The sequence below is a fragment of the Phyllopteryx taeniolatus genome, chromosome 3 (genome assembly GCF_024500385.1).
Source record: "Phyllopteryx taeniolatus isolate TA_2022b chromosome 3, UOR_Ptae_1.2, whole genome shotgun sequence".
Taxonomy (NCBI): domain Eukaryota; kingdom Metazoa; phylum Chordata; class Actinopteri; order Syngnathiformes; family Syngnathidae; genus Phyllopteryx; species Phyllopteryx taeniolatus.
In genome coordinates this window covers 10,449,482-10,463,623 of record NC_084504.1, presented here as the reverse complement: position 1 = coordinate 10,463,623, position 14,142 = coordinate 10,449,482, and the positions used below count along the sequence as shown (strand labels likewise).

Sequence of the window (14,142 nt, the reverse complement as noted above, 5' to 3'; positions counted from 1 at the left end):
AGCTCCATTGTGTCTTTGTAGAACTAGAGAAAACCTATGACAGAGTACCAAGAGAGGAATTGTGGTACTGCATCTGGAAATCTGGAGTGGCAGAGAAGTATGTTGGAATAGTACAAGACATGTATGAGGTCAGCAGAACAGCGGTGAGGTGCGCTGTATGTGCGACAGAGGATTTTATGGTGCAGGTGGGACTGCATCAGGAATCAGCCCTGAGCCCCTTCTTGTTTGGAGTGGTGATGGCTAGGCTGACAGATGAGTTTAGACTGGAATCACCGTGGACCATGATGTTCGCAGATGACATTGTGTGATCTGCAGTGAAAGCGGGGAGCAGGTGGAGGAACAGTTAGAAAGGTGGAGGCATGCAGTGCAAAGGAGAGGAATGAAGATTAGCCAAAGTAAAACAAAATTTATGTGCATGAGTGAGAGGGGTGGAGGGGGAAGAGTGAGGCTACAGGGAGAAGAGAGAGCGATGGTGTAGGTCAACAATCCAGAGCAATGGTGAGTGTGGTAAGAAAGTGAAGAAACGGGTCCAAGCAGGTTGGAACGGGTGGAGGATGGTGTCAGGTGTGTTGTGTGAAAGAAGAGTCACTCCGAGGATGAAGGGCAAAGTTTATAAGACAGTGGTAAGACCAGCCGTGATGTACGAATTAGAGGCAGTGGCACTGAAGAGACAACAGGAAGCAGAGCTGGAGGTGGCGGAAACGAAGACGTTGAGGTTCTCTCTAGGAGTGACCAGGTTGGATAGGATTAGAAATTAGCTCATCAGAGGGACGGCCAAGGTGAGATGTTTTGGAGACAAAGTTGGAGAGAACAGACTTCGATGGTTTGGACACATCCAGAGGAGTGAGAGTGACTATATTGGTAGAAGGATGAGGATGGAGTGGCCAGGCAAGAGAGCTAAGAGAGCTAGAGGAAGACCAAGAAGAAGGTTGATAGCTGTAGTGAGGGAAGACATGAGGGCAGTTGTTGTTCGAGATGAACATGCAGGATTGTGATGGTGGAAGGATGTAGACTAGTGTGAAACAAGTGAGAAACTCAATGCCATTTTGTCTTTGTGGCAATGGGAGCCCATCAAAATCAACAATGACCTCAAAGTGAACCATCTTGGCAGTGAAAATGCAACAGGTAGACTTTTTGAACCAAAATTATTCCACTTTTTGTCAAACTGATTTTTCATAAGAGGTATCATTTGAAAGATGGGATGGTGTAAAGGGTTAGACATTTGAGAAACTCAATGCCATTTTGTTTTTGTGGCAATGGGAGCCAATCAAAATCAACGATGAGCTCACAAGTTAACTGTTGCAACTGGTAAGACATTTTGAACCAAAATTATTCCACATTTTGCCAATTGGATTTTTCATTTGAAAGCTGGGATACAGTAGAGTGTAAAACAGGTAAGAAATGCCACATTTTTAATTATGTGGCATTAGCAGCAAGTTAAAAAAATGTTTTTTTTTTTTTTTTTAACTAGGCTGAGAAAACCAGCATGTCTGTATACCCATGCAAAACCGTGGCAAACATTGGGATCTACAGGCGAAAACTTGCAATTGCAATCTTTAAAGGTGAAACTCAGAGTTGAATACGGCACGACTGTGGTGCCAACTATAGCGTCGAAGAGAATTTTCACTTGCTTGGGACTCTAAAGTATTCTTTAGAAGGTGAATTCCTATGGTGGCCAGGAAGCGCCAAACTAAGTTTTAATCTAATGCTGACAAATTGAAGTGCAACCAAATGGACCCAAAAAAAAAAGTATTGTAAAATTGACACATAACAGAAAAGAGTGTTGTTAACAAGCCGGACAATGAATTAATAGATTTAAAAAAATGCAAAGTATGTAAAATCGGGCTTCCAAATGGTCAAAAATGGAGACATTCTTTCAGCTTCCAGATGCTGTGTAGCTTTTTCAACAAACGGATTTTGTATCGATAACGGAGTTTGATACGGAGTTTGATACCGATATGGTTGTATCTCTCGCCTTTTTATATTCGGTTCTGTCGGTTTATCGTTCCCAACCCTAGTTGAAACAGATTATCTTTTCTATTGAATTTTTTGAGTGAATTTTAACAACACAACTTTATTAAACAATTATTTGGAGGACTAGTTTTTACTTTTACTTGAGTCTTATTATTCCGAAGTAATAATACTTATAATACAACTATACTTTTACAACTAATAGTTGTAAAGTGTTGTATAAATGCTGTGTTCTTGTTAGTGTTAGTTATACCCTAGTAGTGTTTAATAGACTTTGCGTTCATTTCCCCACTTCTCCTCAGTGTTGTTTCTTTACTGTTATTTTGCACCAGCAGTGACAGTCCCAGGTGTGTGACCAGTGTCTGCTGTTGCGCTTTGTAGTAAAATGTCTTCTTCATCAAAGCCACAGTGTCTCTTTCTCATCTTTATCATCACAATATTTACTGTTGAGAGGCTGAAATCAGTGGATTTGGACGATTTTTCTCAACAATTAATCGATCATCAAAATAATTGCCAACTCCACTTGAGTACAACTTGTGGCTACACTACCCATCTCTGATCGTAAGAAATCGTGAAAAGTATCAGTATAGAAAAAATTATAAGAGTATAACTTCAAAGTCATGTCTATGGCTCGTTGGTCTAGGGGTATGATTCTCGCTTTGGGTGCGAGAGGTCCCGGGTTCAAATCCCGGACGAGCCCAGCTTTTGTTTGGCGCGCTTTATTTGGGGGGGGCGCGAAGACAAAAACTATATAATATTCGTTTCTGAGTGATTATAAAATATGTACTCAGAAGTTACACTAACGAAGTTACTTTTTGTTAAACTGGTGACGGATGTTGCAATACCCTTTTGAATCGCGCGTGGCGTATGTGTGACGTCAAGACGGAACATGACTCCCGTGTTGTCCACCAGGCGTCTCTTTGCGTTTTGTTTCAATGGGAAGAACAACTAACAAAATGAAACGGCGGACCTATACAGTTACTGCTATCTGATGACACACTGAGCCACCCTTCGCCTGAGACTGAATGTGATATCGCTGCGTGTGAGAGGGACGGCTGCCGTGGACTGGAGCTGAAGTCAAGGCTGCTTTTGTGGCAGCATCCGTGGTTAAGGTAGGGAAGCTAATGAAGGACTGGAAGCTAATGCACGCTACCTGCTCGGTAACCTAGCCACACAACGCCACCGAGGGGGCTTGTTAACTGAAACTAATGTCTTTTTAAGACGACGTGTCTGAAAAGCAACAATTAATTAGTCGTGATTGTAGTTCACGCAGCAACGACTCTTTTAAATGCGTTCCTTTTGGTCCATGAGGTCATTACTTTGAAGTCTAGATCAGTTCATGGTCGTTAATATTCATCAAACTATAGTATTGGGATTAAAAAAATGCTACTTGCTATTGTCATTAAAGTAAACTTATTTTTTTGTGTTCTATTAAAGGTCCTGTATTTTGCTAAACCAACCTTTCCTAGTATTTGGGATATATTGTCTCGATGGTACCTCAGTAAACATGTGAAATATGAATTAAAATTCCAGACGTTTTTCTGATGAGAGGCCTGAAATTAAGTCATTCGAATTTCTCGAGTTTATCTATGTCACTAGAAAAAATCTCCGCCTTCCTCTCTGCATGTGTGCTAGCACAAGTGGGTCTTCTCCACGTAGGCAACCAATCAGTGGAAAGGAGGCGGTCTTCGCCAAATATGGACAAACATCCAAAACTCACTCTATGGAGGTCTAAACAGACAAAATATGGGACCTTGAAATGACCCAATAATATCAGAATCATCTTTATTTTGCCAAGTATGTCAAAAACACAAAAGAATTAGTCTCCAGTAGTTGGAGCCGCTCTAGTACGACAACAGATCGTCAATTGACAGAATACTTTTGAGACATACAGACATTGAGGAAAACAGTCACTGAGCAATAAACGGTTGCTCGTAATCTGGTAGTACAGGATGCCTACTTTGTATTGGTCCTTTGTGGTAAAGAAGGAGCTAAGCCGAATTCACTGGTCGATCTACGTTCCTACCTACGGTCAAGAGCTGTGGGTCGTGACCAAAAGAAGACGATCCCGGATACAAGCGGCCGAAATGAGTTTCTTCTGCGGGGTGTCCGGGCTCTCCCTTAGGGATAAGGTGAGAAGCTTAGTCATCCGGGAGGAGCTCAGAGTAGCGCCGCTGCTCCTCCACATTGAGAGGAGTCCGATGAGGTAGCTGGGGCATCTGTTTCGGATGCCTCCCGAACGCCTCCCGGGTTAGGTGTTCCGGGCACGTCCCACCGGGGGGAGACCCACGGGGACGACGCACGACACGCTGGAGAGACTGTCTCCTAGCTGGCCTCGGAGCGCCTCGGGATCCCCTTGAAGAGCTGGATGAGGTGGCTGGGGAGAGGGAAGTCTGGGCGTCCCTGCTAGAGCTACTGCCCCCGCGACCCGACCTCGGATAAGCGGTAGAAAATGGATGGATGGATGGGAGGACTTTGGTGTAACATGACTGAGGGTTATTGTGCAACTTTGATGGAGAAATGGTGTTCCCATGGTATTGTTTTGCCATTGTAAATCATATGTACTGCATCTTTTTCAAGGCTTTAGACCAGGGTCGGGCAAACTATTGTGCTCAAATGGACAGATGGGCCATTTGTAGATGATCAAAATCAAATGTGGAATTAAATCGTTTACTTTAAAGTATCTCACTCAGGTGGAGTAGTAGTGTCGTAGTATCGGAGCATTTTTATGAGCACAGATGTACAGTATTGACAAGTAAATAACCACTTGTTTCGTAAAATTGATCATGAAATTGTTAAAATTGGTATATAAAATATGTAAAACTGTTTATTTTAATAATAACAAAATTCATTCTCAATTTTTTATTGTATTATGGACATCCATCCCTCCATCCATCTTCTATACTGCTTATCCTTATCCTTACTTGCAAGGGCTGCGGGTGTGCTGAAAATGTTAATTGTATACCGGTAATTCAAATTGTTTATTTTTATATTCATGTATTTTATTTACGATAAAAATATTAACCAATTCTTTAATAAGATAAATAAAAAAGATATTAATCAAATTTGGGATTGGGACGCTAAATTAATGCAACAAATATTGCAGGAGTCTACAATCTAAATGCTCGGTGGGCCGGTTTATAGAATAGTACATTTTAGTTTTTTTAATTATGTATACATAATTCTTTAATGAGATAAATGAATACAAAAAATACACGTTAATTTACCAATTGTAGGGAAAAAAACAGCTAAGTGCGACAAATATTTCAGGAGTCTTGATAATGTAAATGCTTGGTGGGCCATCTTAAAGAAACGGAAACTATTGTTACAAAAAAAACACATTTTGAGACATCTTTTTGTGCTTTCAGGCCCCAAATAGACAGTTGTCATTTAGGAAACGACCCAAATGACCCGGTTTTATCATTGTTTTACCAAATATGATCTTAAATGGCCCCTAAAGTCTGCATTCTACATTTTACCTGTGGTCCCCTGAGGTGATGGTGGTGTCTAATACCCTCTCATTTACCCATGAGTATTCCTTTGTGCGGATGACAATGTGTTTGCTGAAGCGGAGTGGTGGGTAATGACACTCCTGCTGATGATGACTGCAGAGATTATTGCAATAGTTAAGGGGGTGTCACTCAATGACCTGGCAGTCCACCAAGATAAAAAGGAGATGAAGAGCTGACACTCCTGTATGATGTATTCTTAGAACTTGTTGGACAGCAAACATTCCCAGCTTAACATGATTATTTCTCGCCTGCGTCACATTGAATTCCACGCAACCAGAGCGACTCGACTCGGCGCCAAAACCCAAGGTAGGGTGGTCTGCGGTCACATTCTCCCAAATATTCTTCTTGTCTGAAGGCAATGATGGTAAAGGATGCAATCCTTCCCAAGATTGACTTCCAAGTTAATTTTTATCCCCATAATACTGCTTAATCAAATACATAGATTTCCCCCCCCCCAAAAATGATAATTTCATCTAGTAGTAGTGTGACTTTTTTCTGAAATTCTTTTTTAAAAAAAGTCACTATTCTTGTAACACTGTGACTTTTTGTTTGGGAAAAAAAATCCAGACTTTATCTCGTTTTCTCGATGAAAGTAAGACTTTATTTTCGTAAGCTTACAACCAAATTCCTGTAGTATTGCAACTTTTATCCTGAAAAATGTTTTATCCCCAAAAGTGCAGCATCCGAGCTCTGACATGTTCATCAGTGTAATTGGCTACCAGGAAATTGTGCTCTGACAAAGGTTCCGCATTGTATGGAACACAAAATGCGATCAACATGCATTAAGTTTTCCAACTAATTAATTGTTGTAATTAATTAATTGTGATTAAGACATTAAAGTCCCACCTCAAAAAAATATGACTATCTCAGTGAAAAATACTTTTTCTCCTAAGATTATGACTTTATTCTCCTTATTTGTTTCTTATAAACAAAGTATGATTTTTAAACATATATACATTTTATCTAAAAAGCATAAAATCTTTCTTTAAGAAAATAAAACTATCTCAAAATTCCTGCAGCTTTGCGAAAAATATGACCTTTTTATCTAAAAAGAATTCATAATTTTTAGCTTAATAAATTCGATATGATTTATTCTTGAAGGGTTTTGCCTTAAAAAACACTTTTACTTAAAAACAACACTTAATTCTTGTAACACAATTTTATTTTGTTTAAGAAAAAAAATTACTATCTCAATGAAAAGTCTGACTTTATTTTTTAAGATTACAACTAAATCCCTGTAATATTACAACCATCTAAAAATGTTTTTCAAATTTTTTTTGCCTCATAAATTAGTTAAAAAAACAAGAACATCCATTTTTATTTTAAAAAATCCAAGTTTTTGCTTGAAAAGAAATCCAGTCTCTCGTTATCGTAATGAAAGTCTGACTTTATTTTCATAAAATTACAATTTAATTCCCAAAGTACTGCTGCACTCTTGAAAAATATTTTAGCTCCGTAAATTCATCCATTTCCATCCATTTTCAACACCGCTTATCCTGGTTAGGGTCGCGGGACGCTGGAGCCTATCCCAGCTGACCGGGCGAAAGGCGGACTACACCCTGAACTGGTCGCCAGTCAGTCGCAGGGCACATATAGACACGGACAACCATTCGCATTCACATTCACACCGTCACTGAGTGGGAACTGAACCCACGCTGCCTGCACCAAAGTCAGGCGAGTGTACCACTACACCATCAGTGACGCTCCGTAAATTATTTTATTTTATTATTTAAAAATCATTTGGTTTGAAAAAAAATTGACTTCATTTCTTATATCTTGATGAAAAGTAGGACTTTATTGTCATAAAATTACAATTTGATTCTCGTACTACTGCGACTTTTATCTCCAAAGATTTGACCCTTCATTTAAAAAAAATGGACTTTTTAGTGTATTAAATGTCTTAAATTTATTATTTATTCTTGTTTTATTTTTCAAAAAAAAAAGGTTTATAAAATGACTTAATTCTCCTGACATTATGACTTTTTCTTGAGGAAATATTATGACTCATTGTTTTTCAAAAATAGTATGACATGTAAAAAATGATACAACCTTTCTAATCTGAAAAAATGTGACGTTGTGAATTTCATTTTTAAACTAAACTATTTAACTTATTTTACATACACATAAAAAAAAAAAAATATATATATATATAAAATGCTGCTTGTTGGTAGTTTTGAGGCATTTGTATTTTTTTGTAACCTAACACAGTGAGGGGTATTATGAGGCTTTGAGCTTCCCGGTGTGCTTTATGTCTCCTAAAAGTGTTGTGTTGTGGCTTAGGTCTGGTATCTGAACATTGCCGACTACCAGTCTACCATCAGCGTCCTTGTTATCTGCTGCGCCGCTCCGCACAGGCCTTGGACTCTTGAACGATCGCATGCAAGCGGGCATGCTGACAGTGCCACTGACATTCATGGCATATCGTTGTTGTTGTTGATCAAACGGTGATTCAAAGGCAAACATCTGCTGTTTCCCTGCACTTCTCCATGTGTGATGTCCGATATTTATCTGTCTCATTATGATTGACTGGCGACAGGTGGCAAAAGTACTCACACTATCCTTAAATAAAAGATACTGAAGTGGAAAAAAAACTGGTAAAAGTAGAGCTTTTGATTTAAGTTTGATACTAAAAAGTAAAGTAAAAAAGTACAAAAAAATGACTATTGTCATAATTTGACTTTTTCTTTTAAAAAAAGGCTATTTTTGTAATATTCAGAATTTTTCCTCAAATGCGACTAATCTGTCTTTTTTGTGGGGGAAAAAATATTCTCGCAATGTTATGACTTTTTTTTCTCTAGAATTACTGGAAATAAATATGCCTTGTAATTTTAAATTTTTAATTCTCAAGATTTGGATTTTATTCTGACAATATGCCTTTAGTCTCATAATGGTTAGAATTGGATTTTCTTTTCTCAAAAGATTACTAATTTGTTCTCATAGTACCTAACCCTTTTCTGTTATTTCAACCTTTCTTAAAAAAATACAACTTAATACAATGTTAGACCTATAAGATTACATTATATTTTTACAATAATTGTTATTACAAATATTACAACTTTTGTTTTTGTTGAAAAATGTTTAAAAAAAAAGTTTTTTTAATCTCAATAAAATAGAATTTAAATATGACTCAAAGTAATTCTCCTCATATCCTTCCTGATTTATCTACATTGCTTCCCAGGTAGGTGAAAGCTTTCCACTTATTTTGAAGACCTTGTAAAGCGAATTTAGAGATTTGTTCATTATTATTCATTATTTATATAATAATATTTCAGTCTCCTCTTCAGGAGGTAAAATGCAGGCTCTATTAGGTTAAGGTCCAGTGATTGACTTGGTCAATCTAAGACCTTCCACTTTTTCCCCCTGATGAAGTCCTTTGTTGTGTTGGCAGTGTGTTTTGGGTCATTGTCTTGTTGCATGATGAAGCTTCTCCCGATTAGTTTGGATGCATTTTTCTGTAAATTGCCAGACAAAATGGTTTTGTAGACTTCAGAATTCATTCTGCTGCTACCATCATGAGTCTGACGCATTTTTCTGGCAAATTGGCCACCCCCCACAGAATTCCGCCCTGTTCCTGGCGGCCCGTGTCGCTCATATCAGAAACCGCCCCTGCTCACCATCATGTGTAAAAAAGATCCAGACAGATTGAGGGGAGTTTCTCCATCAATAAGCAGCTAGCATACCGAATGGTGTTGTGTTAGCTGTGGTGGAGCGAATGAAGTGAGGGATTGGTGAATTAGATCAATATAAATTTTTTTAATGATTGTTTCACAGCGGTTACGTTAAACAGCACGGATCAAAGATTTTCCCCCTTGAAAAATAAATGTCAGCGGTGGTGAGCGGGGGTTACATCGATGCTCACCCCAACCCGTTTGGATGCCCAAGGTGGATGACCTGAGGCTACTGCACCGTTCGACCCACCCTTTGCACTCTCCTGGGCCAGCCTTGATATACAATATTGTGAGCTCAAACTTAAAACACAAGTCACAAAACATAATAAAACAAGTAAAGGATAGACTACAGTGTGTGTATAGGGCGCAGTGGAGGTGAGTTTTAGGTGAGGTGGGTGAACCCTTCAAGAGTCTTATGTATGGGAGCCCAGGATTTGTTGCTACGGCCCTTCCCTGGAGAGCAGTCGTACCTGTGAGGTGTGCTCTTATGGTAAGGATTGCCTCAAGACATCAAAATCTCAAACCTTTAAGATGACCCAATTGGTTGACTATGATGGCAGTGTGGACCCATTCAGTAACATGGGAACAACTGTGGTGGTAAATCTGCTTGACCAGCATCCCATACTGTACCACTATACATCCCATGCTGGTTCAGCAACATCTCGTACTGGTCCAACAACATCCCATGCTGGTCCAGCAACATCTCATGCTGGTCCAGCAACATCCCATGCTGGTCCACGAGCATCCCATGCTGGTCTACTAAAATCCTATGCTGGTCCAATAGCTTGACCACCATTGGCATGCTGGTCCACCAGTAAAACCACCATCTGACCAGCACAAACCAGCATTAACCAGCTTACACCAGCAAAAAAATCCATGCTGGTTAATGGTGGAATTTTCAGCAGGGAAGCCCCAGTCCACATGCTGGCTGTCAAAAAATACATAAATAAATTCCCCTTCTTCGCTCTTCCGGCTTTCTCTTCGGGACTTGTGCGCACTCACAGCTGACAACGAGGCGCTCTAAGCGGCTATGCCAGCGCACTATCTGAAGGGAAGATACCTTTTCGGGGCATAGGAATAGCTAGTTGGTTAACTGCATGTCGCAACTGCGCCAGATAACGCACGTTTTTAGCAATTATCTTCAAACATGTATACAATGAACCCCCGCGTACTTGCAGTTTGGCACCCCCAGATTCACCCATTCACCCATTTTTGTTTTCTTTTTTTGGGGGGGAGCAACCCCTGTTTTTCATGGAAACGCTTATTGGTAGTATATCGCCGCTTATTCAAGATTCTTTTTTAGTTAAAAGATTTATTTTTTTTTCAATGTAAAAATGGCTCTCAATTACTAGTGGATTTTCACTATTCGCGGTCGGGCCTCATCCCTTCAGAAACACGTTTCTGGATTTCTGCGTCTTTAATGGTATTTGTGATTAGGTACACATTCACCATCTATTGTGTCTCGTGAGTTTATCCCAATGCTCTACTCCATTCTCAGTTGCTAGGAGGGATTTTCTTATCCAGCTGTAAGCACGTCAAAGTTCAGACTCCTGCAGCTTTCTGTGAGATTATGATAACTCTGAAATAGAGCATTTCTGTGGGAAGAATTATGGAAGTTTTAGAAGAGACCGCAGAGACTGAGGTTATGTGGAAGGTTTTTTGAAAATTCAGAAACCAGAACCAGTTTTTAAATGGCAGCATGACATTTGGTAGGCGTGTCTTTTAAGAAGCCACGCCTGAAAAGACGAGAAGTCTACCAGTCTAGTCACAATACCTTGTTTATCTTCTGTCGTTTAAACAAAAAAAAAGTCAAGTGCAACGAAGCAAAGTCAAAATACATGTAGAATAACAGTTGGCCAATTAACCTTTTTTTGGGCAGCCCATTTAGGCAGCAACAGAAGTAAGACTTGCTCTACACAATAACTGGTTGCATTACTAAGTTTCCTCAGTTGACAAAAAAAAATCCTTAGAATAATTTATCAAAACATTTAAGTTTTTTGGCAGCCTATTTAGGCGGGAAATTAAGACTTACATGACAACATTGATTGATTGATTGCATCAAATTCTCTGTAATCATAAAAAAATAATACATTTCAAATCGATCGCAGCCCGTTTAGGAATACAATTAAGAAAGAAAGGCTTGGTCTAGCTTAGCTGCACCTAATATGACTTGGCCTATGCGACAACTCAACAGAAATTACACTTGATGAAGTACCCAACAATTGACCTTAACAATCAATATTTAATGAATCATGCCCATCCTTGTTATGCAGAACATCTGCAAACCGCAACATATTTTTTCACACTTCCAGGCTCTTCAGATTTGTTTAGTTTGGATTATGGTAATTGCAATTGAGGTTTGATGGTTTTGTTTGAAGAGCTCAAAATGCCTGGTACCACCATGCTCTTTGTTTGTTTTTAGCGGCACAATTTGCACTGGTGCCGAGTAATCAAAACGCAGCACGTCTCTGAAGAAATGCATAGCCCCAAAAATGCAACATGTGTCCCTGTGCTCTATAAATGTCCTCAATATGGCCAAGGAATGCTCCGATGTGGTTGCAGAGGAGGAGCTTTGACTCTGTGCTCGACTTTGTTGCCTGAGCCAAGCGGATAGTCGTCGTTCTGCTTCAGCCGACGTCCTTGTCGACTCACAAGTGAGTGGTACCTTTTGTGTCCTGTGTCCGACCTGGTCCACCCAGCTGAAACGGTGAGACTCTTGCCTGGGCCTGAATGAGCCCATTTGTTCAGCCTGAATCAATGTTGCGTATGTTTAAAGTGAGCATACATCTGTGTGCTTGGTGTACATTACATTTTGGCATGTACCCAATTTGGATATGTGCTTTTGTGAAGTGGTAAGGTGTTCGGAAAGATCAACAATTGTTCCTCCCACCCATGTCACTCAAGTCATGCTGTCAAGTGCATATACTTGCTTATACAGCATTGTAATTATAAGTGGTAGTTCTGAGTCTTGAGTCAAGAAGTCTTCCTGTAGCACTTCATTGGTGGGCTGCGTTGTGTTCAGTCTCAGCTGAAAAGCCGGAGAATTGTGACTTGGTTCACTGACGCAAATTAGTGGATTTACGAGAAACACTCACTCTACTAATTCACAGGAAGAAAACAGATTTGGATGATTTGGTTAGCACTGAAAATACCGCACACTCACCAAAATTTGATCACTGAGTTTTCGGATTCAGAGGAAACACCCCAGACTCAGATGATTTGATTATCAGACACAAGAAAGTGGTGTACTCTTACTCTAATTATAAGTGGTAGCTTTTAGTCTTGAGTGTAGAAGTCTTCTTCTTGCACTTCATTTGTTGGCCTATTAATGTTAGGACTCACCTGAAAGGCCCAAAGCAACAATTACGACCGAGAAAACAGAACAAATGGACCTAGATGACACGTTTAATTATACTGCAAAATCGATCAAGAAGGCAGTGGCGTAGGTGGAATCAAGGGGAAATCTGAGTATGTCATCACAGCATGTGACTAAAACGGACCAATCACGAGAGACGATCTCCGCGGCATTATGCGCGCTGTGACAATTCATGCCGTGTGCGTCAAGTGCCTCATAGGGGCTGCGTGGCCCTATGCATTGGTCACGTGATGCAATGCGGGTGCTGTTGGCCGTGGGAGTATAACGAGACCTTTATACTGTTTTTATTTATTTTTATTTTTTTTATTTTACAGTAAATGATTAGCTCTATGCATGCACCGCACCACCACACTGCCCCTAAGACGCCAAGGACAGACACTTTTTTTTTCATTTTTTTTTCCCTGACTGTGACATGAAATCAGACTAAACTTTTCCTGTTTCAGGTCAATTAGGATTAGAAAAAATATTTGTATTTGTTAAATGCCAGAATAATGAAAGTATTTTTTTAGACACATATAGGAGTGTCCCGATCCGATCTTTGAGATTAGAAGTCGGTCCAATGTCAGCAAAAAAACAAGGATTGGATCGGACTGGATCCAATCTCTGCTTTTACCACTCTTATTCAAGCAGTCCATTCCATTCTCCGCTACAGCACTACGTGGATGGCATGCAGAGCTCATGTGATCGCAACAGCAAGTTGCTAAGGTGCAAACATAGTAGCAAGGAGTAAGAGTGAATTTTGCTTGCTTAGTCGTTTGACACTCCAGTTGAAATTCACTGTAATACTAAAACAGACATAAAACAATTACAGCTATTCAATGGTCAAGTACATCACAGACTTTTCTTTCTTCGTTTTTGTTCACAAAAATCGCTAGCTCAAATCTAACACACAATGAATGAAAACTCCCACCAATGAGCTAACAAACATTTGCATCAAACTCACGGCACTTATCTCTCAAAATAGTGAATATCGGTACACAAACGCTGTAAAACGCATACAATATAACAATACTCTCTGGCATACATTCTTCAAACTCTGTGAAAAACAAGTTATAATAACAATATTCCATCATGACTACTTCTGCTTTCTTTGTTACTGCAAGTACCGTAATTTCTCCTGTATAATGCACATTTTTTACCCCCAAAAATTGTAAAAAGTCAATAGTGCGCATTATACATAGGTATAGGAGAAAATGAAAGACTTTCACATTTTATTAATGTATGTCGCCACCTAGAGGTAATAAAAGATTTGTACACTTTCCTTCTAGTTTGCCACCTAGAGGTTATGAAAAAGGTGTAGACTACACTTTCATTCCAATATGACAGGGGTACAAATGACTGCATATATGTACAATTGTGCTCATACGTTTACATACCCAGGGAGAATTTGTGAAATATTGTTTTGTTTTTGTTTTTTAATACGACTGAGTAAAAACAACCATGATTAATTTCTTTATGATTATGTTTTGTTTAATGATAATGCTTTTCTGAAATGCTTGACAGTTTAATTTGAATCCCATTAAAATACAATTAAGTGTTTTGCCTGGTCCTTCATGGTTCCCCAATGTATGTATCTGTTCATTCCTCACCGCACTTGACCGCGTACACCAGATTG

At 39.4% G+C, this 14,142-nt stretch overlaps 1 protein-coding gene and 1 non-coding gene across 5 annotated transcripts in view; both read left to right on the top strand.

The window, feature by feature from the left end:
* The first annotated feature begins 2,599 nt into the window (after positions 1-2,599).
* Positions 2,600-2,671, top strand: trnap-ugg (transfer RNA proline (anticodon UGG)). Its single transcript has one exon. It is a non-coding gene; the product is annotated as a tRNA-Pro (tRNA).
* Positions 2,672-2,864: 193 nt separating this feature from the next.
* The window catches only part of slc39a14 (solute carrier family 39 member 14), a 32,556-nt gene continuing 21,278 nt past the window's right edge, over positions 2,865-14,142 (top strand). For 2 of the 4 annotated variants that reach the window (XM_061766940.1, XM_061766938.1), the window contains exon 1: positions 2,865-3,083. The gene's annotated coding sequence lies outside the window, so the exon portion shown is untranslated. Of the gene's footprint in view, positions 3,084-5,755; positions 5,790-14,142 lie in introns of those variants that run through there. The other 2 variants (XM_061766939.1, XM_061766941.1) reach the window with 2 other exon arrangements.